The sequence below is a fragment of the Oreochromis aureus genome, unplaced genomic scaffold, assembly GCF_013358895.1.
Source record: "Oreochromis aureus strain Israel breed Guangdong unplaced genomic scaffold, ZZ_aureus HiC_scaffold_103, whole genome shotgun sequence".
In the NCBI taxonomy this organism is placed as follows: domain Eukaryota; kingdom Metazoa; phylum Chordata; class Actinopteri; order Cichliformes; family Cichlidae; genus Oreochromis; species Oreochromis aureus.
In genome coordinates this window covers 85,978-94,913 of record NW_024108720.1, presented here as the reverse complement: position 1 = coordinate 94,913, position 8,936 = coordinate 85,978, and the positions used below count along the sequence as shown (strand labels likewise).

Genomic DNA, 8,936 nt, shown 5'->3' with positions numbered 1-8,936 from the left:
ATTGCCTTCAACGTTCCAGCGAATAGGTTCAAGCTGCAAACCTATCAGAGGCCTCTGGCTGGAGACAGGCTGGGCCAGCAGGACAATACTCGGTGTATCAATGCTCAATCAACAATATTTTATTTCCATACAATTCAACACTTAAGAGCATAAGAACGTCCGGACGGGAGAGATGCTTGCAGAGGGTCACAGCATGTCTCAAAATGGTGACGGGTTTCACAGCCTCTTATAGCTTCTGGCGACCCCCACCTAGTCATAAAAGCTACATCTTCACATGTTTTTCTAATTCTTAGCGAGACTGGCTCCTGACCTTGGCTCCCTGTTTTTCTACACTAAAGAAGGTGGGGGCATGGAATGTGGTCTATCTCCCCTGTCCTAGACACAGAGTCTCCTGCATACAACCTTACTTTTTATGATTCAGCAGTAAAGCATGTCACTATGGGCATAAAATAACATATGTTTTACTAATGATCTCACAATTCCCCCTTTGATCGCTTTTCTCAAAGGGATCACTTACAGCACGCACTCCAGGGTCGCAAGATCCACGTCTCCCTGATCCTCAGGCCCATCCCTCAACAGAGGCATCATGACCCCCGGGCCCTCCGGCCCTGAGGCTATGGCCCTGTCAATGAGACGGATTACCAGTGCTCTGAGGCACTGGATAAAACAACAACCACATGTTGTTAGGACTGCAGTGAAAACAGACAGTGAGACCATGATTGACATAGCAAAACCTTTCCATTGCCCAAAAACAGAAGTCATCCATTCCTCCAGCAGGTTCTCAATACCTGAGTGTTCATGCATATTATGGGCCAGAGTTCGCAACCCCTCCAGAGCCTTAGTTATCGAGCCATCTGGAGCAGTATTATTAGGAATAAAGGTGCAGCACATTTGTCCAAACATCGCACAGACCCCCCCTTTTTCAGCCAGAACCATGTCCAGCGCCATCCGGTTCTGCACTGCCATTAGAGAGGTGGGACCTAGTTGCTCCGCTAACCCCTCAATCGCATCACGCGTCAAGTTTGCCAGCCGGAGAATGTTATAATGCACATAATTAATTCTATCCACGTTTTTGTTTGGGGTGATGGGAAAAAAGGCAGAAATTATTGGGATGTTCTCAAAACCGGCGGCTATCTGATCTACTAATTTATACTCATTAGGGACACCGCGTGGAACACCGATAGAATCTATATAAGTGGGTGAGTTAGCCGTTAGATCAAACGACCAAGATGATTTTTTGATAACACATGACGTCTACGTCTAGCCGTGAGTCGCGCATTCCCATTCGTCGCCACGGGTTTACCCCTCTCTCCTATTATCAGCAGAGGCGCTCCTAATCTGACCATGGCACAAACACCAAAAGCATCTTTTGGTATTCGTACATGCAGACTCCCACCTCCACAATAATAGTACAAACCAGCTCGAGTCCAGGTCCCCACGATTGTGTCGCCCGCACGCGAAGCATCCCCTCTTCCTGGATACGTCACCGCACACCAGTCAGCCGGGATCTCCCCATACTCCTGCTCTCGAGGGTCGTCTGCTGTAAAATTAAAACAAGTGTAATTAGCTTTCCTGGGTGTAAACGGTCCGGGGACGGTATTATTATCTATGGGGGGAAATAAAACAGACAATGGAGCACATTTTCCCGAAGATACTGCCCTCCGAGTGAGTCGAAGCATGCAATCAAAACCCCACTGGTCCTCTGGATGCAGAGGTGCTGGTTCAGTAAATAAATGTGGGCGTGCCGTAGCGCGTGCCACGCAATCAGACACATTTTGCTCTTTCGCATTTCCAATAAGCCAATCCAACCACAGGTTGCTGTCTACATATCCGGTGGCCCGAGACATCAGCTGTCGGGGTTTCCATTTTGTGTAGTCTACCTGTGTTACCTGAACGTTGGAAGGTGGGTCCCCCACAGGGGTGATGTCTGTGTTAGATACATTATCTGGTGAATCTTTAAAATTTATCTTTATCACGCCCATCGAGTCTCTCCCTGAAACATCTACACCTAATAATAAATAAAATACTTTATCGGCTTTCCTGTAGCGCTGAGGTGTAACCCGCCACCCACCAATAGACATTGTAATTGGATTTTGACTGTTACTAAAATCACGCTGAATTGCAAACCCTTCCCATCGGCCCGGTGAGTCCCACCCTGGGGCCGTGTAGGCTGTCACCATATCCCACACCGGACACGGGTAACACCCCAAGATGGTGGGATGGCCTATAAGACAAGCACCAGTTAGTTGCAGGTCATGACATATCCAAACTTCATACCCATGCCAACTAGCACTATCACCCCCACATTTTATCACGGAACAAAGATCAAAAGTGAAGGCTGTTGTGGATCCTCTAACGTAATCCACCTCTATGCCTCCATAATGTAACAAACAAGGATCCGATCTCTCACCTACATTGCGCTCAGGTCTGGTCACCTCAGGGTCCGCTAAGGGAAGAGGTCTTGGATGAGTTCTGAAGCTGGGCAACTCACATAACAGAAAAATAGTAGTTACCACACCAATAATGATTATAGTTAACACTCCCATCACTCCCCAATTCTCCCAAAGCTTTATTTTCGCATTAGACTTTCCCACCCCCATTTCAGTAATACCTGATAGCTTCTAGTCTAGAGCTTCTGTCTAAGGCACTTTTAATTTTATTATTACTGCAGCTATCAATATCTTCCAGTCGGGTGATTCTCGACTTCTTTCTTCAACCTCCGGGGTAGACTACCCTTTGGTCGTTGCAAAGATCAGGGGATTATTCTGCCCCTTCTTTAGTAAGATCTGCGTGTTTTGGGGTCACGGCCGTGTCCCCCTTTTTCACTAAGAGCCTCTCTGACCGCCTAGGCTCCTCTGCCGTCGCACACTGGCTCCAGTGATACCAAGTGTCGCCCTTGCCTCTCAGCTGGACCGCATGAGAGGTTCGAGTGGTCACCTCGAAAGGTCCCGTCCACCTCGGCTCGTCCCACTTCCGCTTATACACCTTCAGCCACACCCACTTCACCTCCGGTGTGGTCACCTCCTTCCCGGTCGGGTCTCCCACCTGCGTAGTGAAACTAGAGACAAGAGCTTTTAGTGCTTTAAACTGTTTCACGTGTTCAGACACATTTGCCTCCTCTCTTAACTCTCTTACACCTGCTGCAGAGCCAGGAAACTGTCTCCCCGTCAGCAGCTCATATGGAGTAAATCCGGTGCTCTGATTAACGGAGCACCTCACACTCATAAGTGCTATGGGAAGAGCATCAACCCAATTCATGTTTGTCTGTGCACAGATTTTTGCCAATTTGTTTTTAAGATTTTGGTTCATTCTCTCCACTTTTCCCTGAGACTGTGGATGGTAAACTGTAGCATATCTATGTTGCAACCCCAACATACATTCCACCTCAGCGAGATCTCGATTTTTAAAGTGAGTGCCATTATCTGATCTTACCTTTTCTGGAAATCCATGCCAGGGGACATAATAATTCACCAGACATTTGATCACTGTTTTACTGTCTTCTCTGTGTGTTGGCCACGCCTCTGGCCAGCCGGTCAGAGCATCCACACACACCAACAGATATCTAAACCCTCGAACGGTAGTTATCATGTCAGTATAATCAATCACAATTTCCTGGCCTGGTCTTTCTGGCAAAGGAAACTTACCCATTTCTGGTTTCACAGTGGGCTTTGGATTATATTGTCCACAGATCAGGCATGTTCTCACATGTTCCCTTACCATGTTTTTCATGTAGGGATGCCACCAATGACACAAGTCCCTCTCCATTTGGGCCACTCCTACATGTCCTAGCCCATGAGCTTCTTTAATTTTCTCCTGGGCCATTTCTGCTGTGAGTACTGGCCGCCCGTCGGGTCCTCTCCACAATCCTTCTGATTGTACGGCCCCTCTCTCCTGCCACACCGCCTTTTCCTCAGGCGAGGCTCTTTTTTGCGCCTTTTCAATGTCCTCTCACTGTTGGGCTGGCAGGTTTCCCCATTCCATACCCATACTTACCATCTGTTTTCCTTCTTGATAGCCTGCCACCCGTTTTGCTTCTTCGTCTGCTGCTCTGTTTCCTTTTGCCACCCAAGTGTTGGAATCGTCATGCCCTTTACACTTTATGATGGCCACCTCCAAAGGTTCTTTCAGAGCGTCCTCCAGCTGTCTCATCTCCTCCTCGTGTTTGATCGGTTTATTTGAGGCTGTTCTGAATCCAGCCCTCCTCCATTGCTCCAGTTCCACATGTGCTGCTCCAAACACATATGCTGAGTCTGTATAAATGTTAACTCTTTTTCCTTTTCCTAATCTTAGAGCTTCTATCACTGCAATAAGCTCTGCTCTCTGTGCTGATTGAGGGCCTTTCAGTGTTCCTGATTTCTCCACCTGCAGCTGATTTCCAACTCCTTTTACCACTGCATAACCTGTTTTCAATCCTTCACTCGGATCCCTAAAACAACACCCGTCTGTGAAATAATCATCTGCCTCATTCACCGGTTCTGCTCTCAGATCTGACCTTACTTTCTCCTCAACCTCTACTATTTGTGCACAGTCATGAGGTGTTCCCCCTCCCATCTGGTCTGCCATGTTGATCCCTTCATGTGTGAAGGTCAAGTTTGGAGACTCCAGAATCTTAGTCAGTCTCTGTTGTCTCAGTGGGGTCATTGTGAATGCCTGTGAGTTCACATAGGCCACCACACTGTGTGTTGTTAGCACTCTCAGTGGGTGTCCTCTCACAACGTGGGCCACTTTCTGAATTATTTTTGCTACCCCCGCTGCATGTTGTGTGCACGTGGGTGTCTTTTTCCATATTATCCAGGCCAATGCTGATATACATCAGCACTCGTCTCCTTCCCCCTTTTTTCTGAAACAAAACACCATTCACCACTCCATTTGTTTCAGAAACATCAACAAAGAAATCAGAGTTATAATCGGGGATTGCCAAATCTGCTGCACGAGAAAGGGCCTGTTTTAGTTCTATGAACTGCATTTCAGCTTCAGTGGTCCAGTTTAGATTAGCTGTGAGGTCTCTCATACTGTGTTCTTTCACCAAATCCCGCAAAGGTTTGGTTTTGCCCACATAGTCAGGAATGTAGTGTCTACTGTAACCTGTAAGTCCAAGAAATGACAACATTTCTTTAACAGTTCGTGGCTGGGGGTGTGACATAATTGTTTCCCTTTGGGATGCCAACATGCCCACCGTCTGCATCGCCACCACACGACCTAGAAATGTAACTTCAGTTCTAACAAGTTGGAGTTTGTCTCTACTTACTTTAAAGCCTGTTTTGGCCAGCTGACGAAGCACGGTCATCGTTGCTTGAAAACAAGCATCAGCTGTTGTAGCAGCAATCAGCAAATCGTCCACATACTGGATCAGTGTGCATCCTTCAGGCAATACACATGGAGAAAGAGCATTTTTAAGTACCTGATTAAAAATCCCAGGTGAAAGGGCAAAGCCCTGTGGCAACCGTGTAACGCAGCTGCTGGCCCCTGTAAGTAAATGAAAAATATCTCTCAAAGATGGATGCAGAGGAGACAAAAGAAAGCATTTGCCAAATCTATGCATGTGAACCACCGCTGATCTGGAGATAAATTAGACAAAGCTGTGTAGGGATTTGGTACAGGTACTGTTGGTGTCTTAAGGACAGCGTTTATTGCCCTAAGGTCATGTGCCATGCGATACTTGCCCGTGCCTGATTTTTCAACTGGGAGGATTGGAGTATTCCATGCAGAGGAAGACGGCTCCAGCACACCCACCTGCAGAAGCCCTGAAATTGTTTCTGCAATCCCATTTTCTGCCTCTGGACTGTGTCTGTATTGTGAACGCCAAATAGGGGTGTCATCTTTTAACTCAAACGTGATGGGTGAACAAAATGTCAAACCCACATCAGTGGGACCTTTAGACCACAGAGTGTCAGGGAGTTCAGCTAAGCCTTTAACAGCTTCCTCATGGTCTGATTTCTCCCTGCCATGTGTTCGCTTTAAATGTTTGTGTTCTAAAACACTCTGATCAGTGGCCGTCACAGAAATCCGATACGTTTTACTACTGGGTGAGTATGAGACATCAGTGAGTTGTGTTTGCTGCCAATCTGTGGCCCTTATGGCTGCTCTCACCATTGGGCCTAAATCTTTTGCTTGATGACCCTCATGTATTGCCAACGACACGTGGGAACTGCTTCATCTCCCATTCTATACCAACTCATTTGATCCTCAGGGAGCGCAACAAACGCTGCCACTCCAGCTGAACCAACATAGATGTCCTGAGAGTTGAGCTCCCAAGCTTTCTCATCTAAACACTCATAAAATAGATCCTCAAACCACTCAGTATGCTCGCGATCGTAAAACAAGGTCACGTGGTAGGGGTCACGCGGGGGTGAATAAACAGACATGGACATTATCCAGGGACGCCAGAGTTGGTACTGTGCCAGAATTCCATCTGATGTGGTCAGTCACGCCCAGTAAATCTGTGCTGTGCGTTCACAATCCTCTGATAACAGCCACTGTCCCTCGTTCCTGATTGCAAACAGGACAGCTGTGTGCCATCTTTCAAAGTCACTGTTAATCCATCAGCTCCACACATGATAGTAGCTCCAAGCTTAATGAGCAGGTCCCTGCCCAATAAATTAACTGGAACTTGTGATGAAACCATGTATGAATGTGTTAAGGACTGGCGTCCTAGTTCAGTCTTTAAAGGGGCGGTTACTGGCAGGGTCATAGGTACCCCAGAGAAGCCGATCACACTGATTCTGGTGTCTGACAGTGGGATGTCTTCAGGAGCAGTACGAATGGTGGAATATGTTGCTCCTGTATCCACTAAAAAGGGCAGGTTACGTCCTTGAACCCTCAGTGGCACCAGGGGGTCTGCCCCTCCCTCTATGCCCAGGCCTCTCTGTGGGGTGTGTCAGTATTGTTCCTGCTGCCAGTATTCCACTGGATACTGCCCTGGAGGAGCCATCTGGGAGTTTTGGGCCGACCAACGCCCGCGCCCCCTTATTGCCGGACGTGGCTGATAACCTGGTTGAGGTGGTTCAGGGCACTCTCGAACCCAATGTCCAGTCTGACCACAGTTAAAGCACACAGTCCCAGGCACATATGGACCTCCTCTCAGCGCACCCCTTTGCCTGCCCATGCCGCCGCCTCCTCCCCGTTGACCACCACGTGAACCCCAATTTCCTCTACCGACCCCACGGCCACCCCAATTTGTTCCTCGCGCAGGTCCCTGTGTGTCAGCTGGCAACACATTAGGATCTACGTCTGTCCCCATTTGCTGGTAACCTTGAGCTACCATTACTTTTACTATTTTATCTTCTTTCTTTTTATCATTCACTTTTTGTCTCGCCTCACCCAGTTGAAACCGTAACAATTGCTCTTTCATCTTATCTGTGTCCTCATCTTTAATAATAGCCTCATCATGAGCTTTCTGCAGGCGATGCACCAGATGCTTCTCCCACACGTGAGACTCCACCCCCTCCATGTCGGGGTTATCTAACATGGCCACTCTGACCTGCTCGGGCACACCTTTTAACACAGCTTCTCTAAACCACAGTTGTCGCATCCCTTCTCTACCGGGATGCTGGCCCGTTCTAAGGGCCCACGTTGCTTTAGCCTGTTCAATGTACTCCCTTGGGGTTTGATCAGGCTTCCACAACAACTTCAAAATCTTAGCAGCATTTGGAGTGGGATATTTTTCACGTAATGCATGTGATATTTCATTCACAACACGACAAAATGGGGTGCTATCAACCATCAATGCTGTGCCTGCTATCTTCTCTATGTCATCCAGAGCTGTGCCTTTGACACATCTGGCAACCACAGCTCTGAAATCTCCCAGAGCCAATTGAACACCTGTTGTTGCTCTGTCAAACTCTGTCAACCACCCCGCACCTCCATCTGTAATAGGAGGTAATAATTCAGTCAATGCATTAACATCTCCCACTCCGTATGGCTTGTATTTCATGTGACCCCCAGCGGTCACCACCAGGGGGAACTCTCCAGGCAAAGAAAGATTGTCCCTCTCATCCTGACTTCGACGCACCATGGGGTGTGGTATGTTTCCGGGTTTGGGCCTGACTACTCTGCCTCTCCCTGCTTTTTCTCTAGCTACCCTATTGTGAAAGGCCCCTCCTAGCTCTGGCCCTGCTTCAAGTCTCTGCTTCCCACAGCCACCCACTTGAATGTTGTCATCAAGTGTGCCGGATAACCATCCCTCGTATGCGTCCTCATAAGGGCCGCACACCTCACCTTTTCCCACCTGTGGTGCAACAACTATTCCACTCCCTAACTCATCATCAGAAATCTGATATCGTTGCTCTAAAGTCGATATAACTGTTTCAACCAGACGCACAGCCCTTTCTTCTTCACTCTCTTCCTGATGGGGTGACTGTTTCATGGGCGGGGCTTGTGCTCCGCCACAGGCTCCCTCCTCACCGACAAAAGTAGAATTTTGCTTTATTATTCCACTCTTTGGTGTTGGAGTTTGCCGTTTGGGCTCTTTAGATATTTCACAATCTACATAGCCTCCTGTAACCTCTAACACTTGGCCATCCCCACCAGAGAGACAGCCCTGCTCTACTCTCAGCATAGGATAGAGGGGGGCGGGGGCCTGATAGGGAGGAGGGGAGCTAGTGAGCGATGACTTCACTGGGGAAGCCGGCAGCATCAGCTTATCAGGCTCCTCCTTTCGCTCCCTCATCCAATGCTCCACCCCCTGACATGTCACTGCCCACCTTGTTACGCGGGCTCTCTCCTCCTTTACTTCCTGCAACTGTTTTCTGAGCCTCCCCCAAAGCCTCCCCCAAAGTGAGGCCTCCTCTATCTGTTTACTAATCTCCTGCTCTTGCTCCTGCCGCTTCTGTGCTACTCCCAGAAGCACTTTTGCCAATGAACCTCGTAAATCTCCTCTCGCTCCTTCATTATCACACAACTCCTTGATCTTTGTTGCCACAGCTGCAACTTCTGAT

The 8,936-nt window shown here is 48.3% G+C and overlaps 1 pseudogene; it reads right to left on the bottom strand.

Annotated features, from left to right (window-relative positions):
* Positions 1-513: 513 nt before the first annotated feature.
* On the bottom strand, positions 514-6,371 carry LOC120436744 (annotated as a pseudogene).
* Positions 6,372-8,936: the final 2,565 nt, after the last annotated feature.